At 36.8% G+C, this 10,369-nt stretch overlaps 1 pseudogene; it reads right to left on the bottom strand.

The window, feature by feature from the left end:
• Positions 1 to 9,205: 9,205 nt before the first annotated feature.
• LOC102492579 (28S ribosomal protein S17, mitochondrial pseudogene) lies at positions 9,206 to 9,627 on the bottom strand (annotated as a pseudogene).
• Between the last annotated feature and the right edge of the window lie 742 nt (positions 9,628 to 10,369).

Raw genomic sequence — 10,369 nt, forward strand, 5'->3', positions numbered from 1 at the left:
CACAGGACAGCATTAATCTCTTTATGAAATGGGTGCTTCCATAATCGAATCACTATGACTAAATGCCACAACATGAAACTCTGAGGGACAAATAATTATTCAAGCCATAGCAACTACCTTACTACTGTGATAAGGTGAATGCATTTTATGGTACATTGTACTTTAAAATTAAAAAGGTTGTGAAAGTTACTTTTGGTTGCTACTTGCAAATTCAGGAGGGAACAAATAAAACATTTGTGAGCGAACCTCTAAGGATAGTACTGGGTTATGTTTTCAAAATATTTTATCAAGCAGTGAATCCATTGAGGTAGGTAAATAGATCACTGAAATAGTCTCATTCCTTCACTGTCCACCTCCATCACACTAGGTGGAAGCAGATTTGTGGCCTAAATAGTGGCTCTATCAGTCACTGGAGAAATGAATGGCAGGACTCAGCACCTCATGCAGGAGTCTCCTCGATTACCCTTCAGCACTTTAGCTGTCTGTATGTTCAGCTCATATTCAGCTATGATGATTATTTTATGCTAATAAAGTAATATTATGTAGTTTTTACCAAGACAGGAAAAAGCAAAATGAGCCTGGAGAGGACTCTGCAGCTGTGTGGATTGACAGTACATGGTCCTTGGGGGATGTGATTATCAGACAACTGAATCATCATTAGGATAATTAGTGTACTTGGCAACTGCATTAGTGGAATTATTGTCATTGCTCACAGCTTGTCAGTGCAGTGTTTTTTGATTTGGTAAGATTCATTTTTATAAGTGCAACTGACCATATGAATGAAATCAAGAGAAGTAAATACTTCCATTATCTCTATTCAGTCGATTAAAGAACTAATAAACAGAAAACGAATAATTTTAAGCCTAAAGGGGTAGTTCCTAAAATCGAATGGTTAAATTGTGATTGTCCTGGAAATCAATTAAGAGAATTAAAGCAAAATGTATGACTTTTTATGAACAGATGATCTGTTTACATTAATTTCCCACTACTAATTGTGTCAGCTCTTAGAAGGGAAATGCCAAAGCCATCGTTATTCATCTCTTAGTTACTATTTTGTTCGACACGCAGTGGGGCTTCAGTGAATGTTCACCAACCACATCCACTCTCTAGATTCTCTTTTGGAAGAACTTACACCTTTAAAAAGTAAAAAAATTATATTCGTGCGTAGTTAGTGCTCAATAATGCTTATTTTGCTTATTTTATAAAGATACATTTCTAAAGATTGACTGATCTTTAATAATTCTGTTCTAACCACAGTGAAACCTGGATTTGGCAAAGCTCACCTATTCTATCCTATTCTATCCTAGGTAAAGACAACATTGATTTATGTGCTATTCATTTTTTTTTAATAGGCAGAATCTTGAAGCACAAAACTCTTCTGCTGATCGGTTTTGCTTCTTTCATGAGCCTGGATGGGCACATTCGCACTATCTAGAAAGTCAGGCTTTCCGGTGTCTGTTCTTATCAAGTTTAACTACCTCTGACCTCCAACAAGAATGTGAAGAACTGAGAGTCTGTCCCTCCTGAAGTATTCTGAAATATTAATGCTAGTCTTAGTCATTTCGTCATGTACATTTGGGTCTCACATTATTCCCTTCATTCTTTTTATCCAACATTTATTCATTTTTATTTCCCTTATCTCCCCAAGAAGAGTTGGTCTTGGAAAGTTGTACAGCCAGTTTGTGTTCATGAATCTAGGGAAAACAACAATGGGATTCAGGAATATCACAGTGCTCAAATTATTACTCTTTTCCATGGGAAATTTTAAAATATTAGTTAAAATATTGGGCTTTTCTCTCTTGAGATAGCATCCTGTGTGTATACTTTGGAAAATTCATGAAAATTTCTATCAAAGAAATAAAGAATGTAGCAAACTGACCTATAAAATGAAGAAAACATACTAACAAATAAAACAGATTTTAAAAAATCAGGCATTTATAAATGCTTTTTCTAGGAAATTTTTATTTTTAGTTTTGATGAAAAATATGATATAAATAAGATACAATTATTTTAAATTATTTTTAATTGTTCTATTTAACTTAATTTGTTTGTCTGTTTGTTTGTTTGTTTATTTATTTTAATTTGACCAGAGAGGGATAGAGTGAAAGAGAGAGAGAGAGAAAGCAAGTCACCAGGTCCGGGACTCAAACTGCAGTTGACCATTTGAGTCTAGTGCCCTTAACCACCACACCATCTGCCAGCCACAGAAAATTATTTTTTAACTGTAACTCAGAGACAAAAATATTATAATTCATGATAGAAATGTATTTGAAAGGGACATAATTCTGTGTCCTAAGACAAGGAAAGGGGTACAATTTTCTTTAGGCATTATTGAAATGCTACATATTTCCATCTTCTCCTTTTAATTTTTTTATTTCTTACAGTTTTTAGAAAATCTCTATGCCAGGCAGCATCTATAATATTCAATTTATTGCATACAGTAAGAGTTTACTAAAGTCAAGATAAGTCAGAGGGCATTTAATAAACAAGTAGATAAATTATTGACTCTGATTCACATTTATATAATGTAATTAGTAACTTTGAAAAGTGGAGGCATTGTAGCCAGCAGATGATGAAGTGGTTACATTGCTGGACACCCACATGGACAAACACAGTTTGAATCCTACACCTGGTAGCTTGAAAATCACGCCAAGCATGTGTGCATGCATACCTAAAATCCCAGTAGGAAAAGGAGGAGAAGAGATTACAGCGTGGTCATCTTCCCCAGGGGTACGATTTCTCAGAATCCCTCTCACTGCCTCTTTCTCTCTCTCTTGGGTGAGCACACATGCTTTATGGCAAAAACTTCAAAAAAAAAAAAAAAAGAAAACAAGAAGAAAAAAGAAAAGCAGAGGCATTTTCTCAGCTTGGATAGTTTTACTAGGAGTATCTATATGAAATGGTAAATGGCTTTAAAATTATACTGACCAAATCACTGCAGGCTACTCAATATTCTACTTTGAATATCCACATGTTTCATTTTAAACCATTCATACTCAATACCATTAAGAGTCTGCTATTCAAGAAAAGTGTTTTTGTCATTAGAGAGAATTAATCCTCTTGATAAATTTCCCCTATGCTTCAGGTACTTGGGCAATGCAATTTTTATTTCACCTAATATTTCTTTATTGAAACTGTTAGGTGAAATGAATGAGGCTCCTCTCTGTTCCCCTCCCCCCTTATTCTAAATTCAGATGAATCTAGACAGAAGTCCCAAAAGTGAATTTAATGTATGTTTTCCTATTTTATTTTTTATATGGAATCATAACAAAAATAAAAGAAACTTCGCAAATTTATAACTAGCTGTGAAACAAAATTGGAGGACTAAAAAAATATATGTATGTATGTATATATATGTATGTATGTATATATATAATCTATACATTTATTGTAATTCAAATTCCATTGTTGCATATAGAAAGACTTTTTTACTCTTCTGAATTATCTTTTAAGAACCTCTTTGACATTTGATAGGCTTAAAATGACTCTACACTTTACTAACTGTTCATTCCCTTGTCTATTGGTAAGCTATTTAACTCTGTCCTATAACTCTCCCTGTAGCCAAAACTCTCATCAATTCTTCCTATTCATGACAAAGATAATAATACACATCTGTGTCTGATACCTAATCTCCTAATTGTAGACAACAATTTTTTTTCCTTCTTTCTTTTGTTTTAATTTATTTCTTCCATGAACAAGAAAAGAGAGGGACCACAATAGGGTCCTGAAGCCACAGTTCATTCCCAGCCCCAGCCTGCCCCAGGGCATGCCCAACACATGTTGGTTATACACAGGAAGGTCTTCAAGGGTGATCCCAGAACCCTCCTATGCGGATCAACCTCTTATTGCTGCACCACTCTTCAGGTCCCCATACATAGGGTTTTTAGGGTTCCATTTTACTAAATATTTGAACCATATCCAGAGTCACAATTGATTTTCATCCTTAGCCTTATTCTACAGATAGAAATAGTTTTAAATCTAATATTGCATAGCAACTATCTTACTCTGACTCAGAAATTTTACATACATTAATTAGCTGTTTCTGATGCTGTAAAGTGTTATAATGTCCCTTTATTCAGCCAAGAAAATAATCTCAGAGAGATAAATTATTATCTAATTTAGGATTATGTTGCCACAGTTGGTATAAGTAGGATTAATCTCATTCCTATCTGACATTAGAGACTGTGTTATTTACACCTTGCCACCAAACAGGGATATGTTAACACTGTAGAATATACTGTGGCGTCCATGAGCATTCACCTAGCAGGTCTCCAACTCGAAGGAGTGTAACTGATCAAGGGCAGCCATGTCTGAAACCCACTTTGCAGGAAGACCACACTTCCCAAAAGGTAAGTGGTGGTATTTTTGCATCCTCCACCACAGAGAAAGTAGCACAAGGCATGGTGGGCCTTTTTGAGTTCTCGATGCAGTGTTTTCCATATCATAAATATTGTTCTGGCTCGTAAGCCTGCTGCCATGAAAGGCCATGAGTTCTGAGTATGTTCCAAAGCAAGAAATGGACTTATAGTAGGTCCGTTCACCATGAAATCAGACCAGATGTGTGAAGTATGTCATCTAGCACATTGTATGATATTGTAGGTGTCAGAAGAGAGGACAGCTATAGAAGGAAGATTATCACAAGCTCCAATGAGAAAAGCACAATTCAAGGCCCCAGGATTGTGGAGGAGGTCACACTATCTTCAACAGAATGTTATGTACTATTACTTATCTTAATATAGTGTAGACGTAGGTCAACTTGGAATCCTGGATCATCAAACACCATTGACCATGCATCAGGTCAGTGGGTTCCATTGTATGGTGGGTTATGTAAGACCCATCAAATTATAAAGTCTGATAAGCATAACAGCAGATTATCACAATAAAGTTAGTACATCCTGGATTTCGCTCACATAGGACCAGAGTGTACCATTAAGTTCGTTGAGAAGATAGTTCAAATTCCTTGTCCCCTGCAATTGTGATAAATATTCCACCTCCCTCTTGCAGTCATGACTTTATGAGGTAAAATGTCCTTTGCATCCAACTAGTTAAGTGGGAAAATCTCAGACTTATAGGATCACCTCAGGAAATAGAGATGACCCAAACCCAGGCAGTAGTTGTGGTATGGTTATGTTCAATGCTAACCCCAAAAGGCAATGGTCATGAAAAATCATTCCGTGGGAAGATCTGTGAGCAGTACATTTGGTCATGCACATGGTGGATTAGAAAAATGTGGGCTAAGATGAGAAAGTATAGGAATTCTTGGCAAAGACCATTGGCCTAGCTGCCTTGTTGGAGTCCTGAGAGGAAAAGACCTAAAAGACCTGAATCAAGGTCTATGGCATAGGCACACAGATGGACCTATGGAAGGAGCACAGAGTATGATTCTACATTATATATTAACACCTGTCTGAAAGCATCTATCAGAGTATAGGCACTCAATAGCCAAGAAGACGGGATGATGTGGACAATTCGCTTTAGCCAAGTTTTCCCATTAGTCGTTCCATACATGGCCTAGGAGTCACATCGATAAAAAAAGCCCATGAGGATAGATACGAAAATGATCACAGTCTAATAATGTCCACAAGTTTACCTTTATCTTTAAAGAACATTTTAATTTGAAAATAAAGACCATATCTTACTGCATTGTCAGGGCAAAGCAACTTTCTCAAGGGGACTTGATGTCCTAACTTCCAGCATAATGTTAACAAGCACAGAACACAATGCTACTCTGCTGCAGTTTTCTCTGTCTCTTCAGGGCAACCATTAGAATCCACAATGAAAGTATTTTAAAAATATATATATATATGAACTATATCTTTATACAGTTATATATAAATATTAACTATATCTTTATATAGTTATATATAAATATTAACTGTATTATAGTTTATATAATATTAACTATATTAATTAATATAGTTATTATATTAACTATATTCTCTCTCTCTCTTTATATATATATATATATATTTATATATATTGCTTAAAGATAGATACAGGGATATATAGGTAGATAGATACATAAATAAGGATCTAAGAGAGTTTTTGTTTGTTTTTTTGTTTGTTTGTTTGGTTGGTTTTTTTGAAGCAGGATTTTGACTAGGTGAGAATTCACATGAAGTCAGAGGTTACCATTAAACTGCAGAAAACTGTCAAGGGACAGCACATTTCCCAAGTACTTTTGCAAGAGCAGGGTAGTAATTTTAATGTGCAAAGCTGCATTTTAATAGCCAATTGAGATGGTTATTAAGATATCACATTACACATTATCATTGCTGCTCTAATGAAGGCTGCCTATGACAGTGCTTCCAAGGAAGGTCTGTCTCTACTCGGTTTGACAGCACTTTTTTTTTCTTCTCAGAGGTCTCTTAGATAACCTGTAAGAGTAATTACAAGAACCATTAAATTAAGCTCTCAAAATAATGTATATACTTCTATCCCATGCTGCCCCTATGCAGTACACTAATGAAAACCAAAATCTTGAAATACATGTATAAAAACTTGCAAGCCCAAAATATTTCATTATGTTTATGTGATAATTACTATATGGATTTTCAAAATATGTCCCAAATATTAAGTTTGTAGTTTATAGAGTTACTAGCCAAACAGAGTTATTTTATCTTTTACGTACGAAAAAACCGAGAGCATAGAGTGACCACCTTTAAAGCCACAATTAAAGGAGAGTGGAAATTTAGAAACCTCACTAAAGTAGGCTATTATTTTATTTTATTTTTTCTTTTGGAGAGGTTTTTGCTATAGGGTGCATGCACTGGCCAGAAAGACAGAGAGGGACAGAGAGACAGAGAGTGAGAAATCACCACCCCCAGGAGGGGGGATGGCCAGGCCACAATCCCTTCTCCTCTATTCTCATCTCAGGATCTTGGGCATGCACGCACATGCACCTGGCATGAGTTTAATTAATAAACTCGAACCACAGTTAACTACGTGGGAGTCCAGTGACATAGCCATTATTCCCTTTGCTGGCCCCAGTAGGCTATCTTCTAAGCAAGAATTAGGATTTCTCGTAGAGGTGGTCAAGGAAGATGAACAGAAGGTGAAAAATAGCACAGAATGAGGAAGAATCTTTTTCAAAAGAGAATCCGAAATTACAGATCTGACACATAAAGGTAAACACAGGTACCATGGCAACAATTAAGTACCACCCTAGGAAAATTACAAAGGATGTTCACATAAAAACTGACCACAAGTACTTTTTCATTATTGCTATAAACTAGAGATGACACAAAAATATTTTAACAGGTAAATGGTTAAAAAAATAGATAAATAACCTATAGTATAGGCCAGCAAGGTGGCATGATGGTTAAGGCAGCTGGATTCCACATGGTCAACAGTATGGTTTAAGTTCCAGACTCAGCTGACTGGAAAACACACCACGCATGTGTGTGTGAATGCCCAAAATTCCAAGAGGAGAATAGTGGAGAAGGGATTGAGACATGGCATTTCCCTCTTGGGGGGAGGTGTTCTCACTTTCTTTTTCTCTGTCTTTTTCCTTCCCTTTAGTAACTTCATACACTCTATAGCAAAAACAAAGAAACAAAAAACTCAAAACTATCGTGTATTCATATCATGGAACACTCCCCATTAATAAAAAAAAAAAAGAACGAACTACTGATAAATTCAGTATCACAGATGAATCTCAGTGGCCTTTTGCTGAGTGAACTGAATCAGTCTCACACACTGCATTAATGTATGACTGCGACAATATGCTATCCTGGAAAAGGGAAACCATAGGAACAGAGGGTCACTGGATGCTGGGGGTTAGGTTCAGAGGGAAAAGGCAGCGCAGGCAAGTGTTTTGGTCATTGAACTGTTCTGTATCTGATTGTAGCAGTCATTTAACAAACTTACCTGTGTATTAAAACTCATAGACTTGGGCCCAGTCACCATACAGCATGCGGAATGCTGCTTGGGTTCAATTCCCAGACCATCCTAAAAAAGCAAGGTACAGTGGTGCATTCCTTTAATCCTAGCTAGCTACTTGGCGGCTGAGACAGGAAGTTCTCAGCCAGCATCCAGAGTTAGTGATGCAGAGGCCCTGCCCGAAATAATTGAGTTTCGTCTATACCTGTAGTCAGGAGGCTGAGCAAGGAGAATCTCAACACAGTGAAATTTAGTGTAAACACCGCGCGCACACACAACGCAAAGCAAAACAAAAACTCATAGACTTGTACACCAAAGTCAGTCTACTTTAATTTTTTTAGACTAAAAAGTTAAATTTATTTTAAATGTAGAACAAAACATTGCCTATTGTGATTTTATCTGTTTATATCAAAAGGTATTCTACCAAGGGAACCAGCAGTTAGCGTAATGGCTATGTCGCTGGATTCCCACGTAGTCGACCGCGGTTTGTGTCCCGGACCCGGTGACTTAAAACTCACGCCAGGCCCGTGTGCGTGCGTGCCCAAGATCCCGAGAGGAGAATGGAGGAGAAGGGATTGCGGCGTGACCATCCCCCCTGGGGGGTGATTTCTCGCTTTCTGTCTCTATGTCTCTCTCTGTCTGTCTGGCGAGCGCACGCGCCCTACAGTGAAAATCTCTCCAAAAAAAAAAAAAAAAAAAGGTATTCTACCAAAAGAAGGATTCAAATTCAAGATTCTTTTGAATGAAAAAATAACAAATAAACCCAGTCTGTCTTCTAAAAACAGTATGCTTACAAAATAATGCAGTGAAGGGGACCAGCAGTTAGCATAATGGCTATGTTGCTGGACTCCCACATAGTCGACCATGGTTCGAGTCCCGGACCCGGTGGCTTAAACTCACACCGAGCGCATGTGCGTGCATGCCCAAGATCCCGAGAGGAGAATGGAGGAGAAGAGATTGTGGAGTGGCCATCCCCCTGAGGGTGATTTCTCACTTTCTGTCTCTCTGTCTCTCTCTGTCTTTCTGGCGAGTGCATGTACCCTATAGCAAAAACATCTCAAATAAATAAATAAATAAATAATGTAGTGAATTTCTAGGTACACTAAGTGAACACAAAAGCATATTTGCTAAAAAGGACATTTGAAACATGACCATAACCCTTTATGAAAAATTGTAACAGGCTTTTTACATCAATTATCTTTAGGTATTTAATAATATACTTACCACAAGAGTAACTGGGTAGTTTATGATAAAACTGAGAAAATTTTCCTTTCCCATAAAATGAACATGTCTATCTTTCCCTTTGGCTCCTTTCAATCCTCCTTCACTGTGTTGAAGAGAGATTGAGTTCTAGAGTTTTGGTTGGCTGGGTGATTTCCCAACTGACTGGACTCTCCAGATAGGTAGTTCCTCCACAGGATTTTTCACTCATTGGAGCTAGGACTTTTACAATCTCGAAAACAATCTCAGCCAGTTCATATTTCACAGGCTTCATTGGTGGAGCAGGTAACACGCTGAGAAGCACAATATTCCCGCCTATGCACTTCCAAAGAGGATCGTGGACAAAGTAGGTTTTCCACTTATTAAAATACTTTAGTAAATAGGGATTCAGAGCAAGCTAAAGTGGTCACTCACTTTAGCAGTTTTTTGCATTGCTGTCCCAGTCACTCTCACCATGATCCATCTGGCATAGACAGAGGAACAAGCATCTGAAATTATGACTCTGATCACCTGCAGTTCTACCATAGAACGGTGCACCCCAAATCAGTCTACTTTAGTGTAAATCTCTGTTGGAATAATGAAAGTATCAGAGACTTAACTGTACTTAACTACTTTAGAAAAATGGAAGAAAGAGAGACAAAGAATGAGGAAAGAAATTAAGAGAAAGGGAAGTAATATCATCATGCAGAAAGTTATCAAAATTATGGAAATCCTTCTTTAGTTATTTCTTAGAATTTTCTTAAAACATGGGCACCACTTTGCTACACTTACAGTGGCCACTTGTTCAAATAATTCAGTCAGGGGCCAGCAGGTGGTGTGGTGGTTAAGGCACAGGACACTCAAACATGGCAGACCTCAGTTCAACTCCTAGACTTGGTGGCTTGTTTTCTTACTTTCTCTCTCTCTCTCTTTCTCTCTCTCTCTGTGTAAGATCAAATTAAAATGAATTAATGAAAAAAATAAAATAAATAATTATTAAAAAATAATAAATCACTCTCCTAGCAAGAGCATCTGGTTTACTGTTTATATTTGATGTGCTGTAATGAAATACGTCAGCTATTAATTCCAATATAAAAATTTTAAAACTTGTATTTTCTAAAAGTAGTTTTAAACATTTTGATGCATATTGTAATAACAAATTTTAGGAATTATAATATTTCCAAAAACAGTGTATGCATTTTTTATTTTATTAAAATTTCAGGGTAGCCTCTGCCCTACTGGTTATGGGAGCTAGATACCACATGGCTTACTGCACTGAAAGAGTACC

Source organism: Tupaia chinensis, unplaced genomic scaffold, assembly GCF_000334495.1.
Source record: "Tupaia chinensis unplaced genomic scaffold, TupChi_1.0 Scaffold000370_1, whole genome shotgun sequence".
NCBI lineage: Eukaryota > Metazoa > Chordata > Mammalia > Scandentia > Tupaiidae > Tupaia > Tupaia belangeri.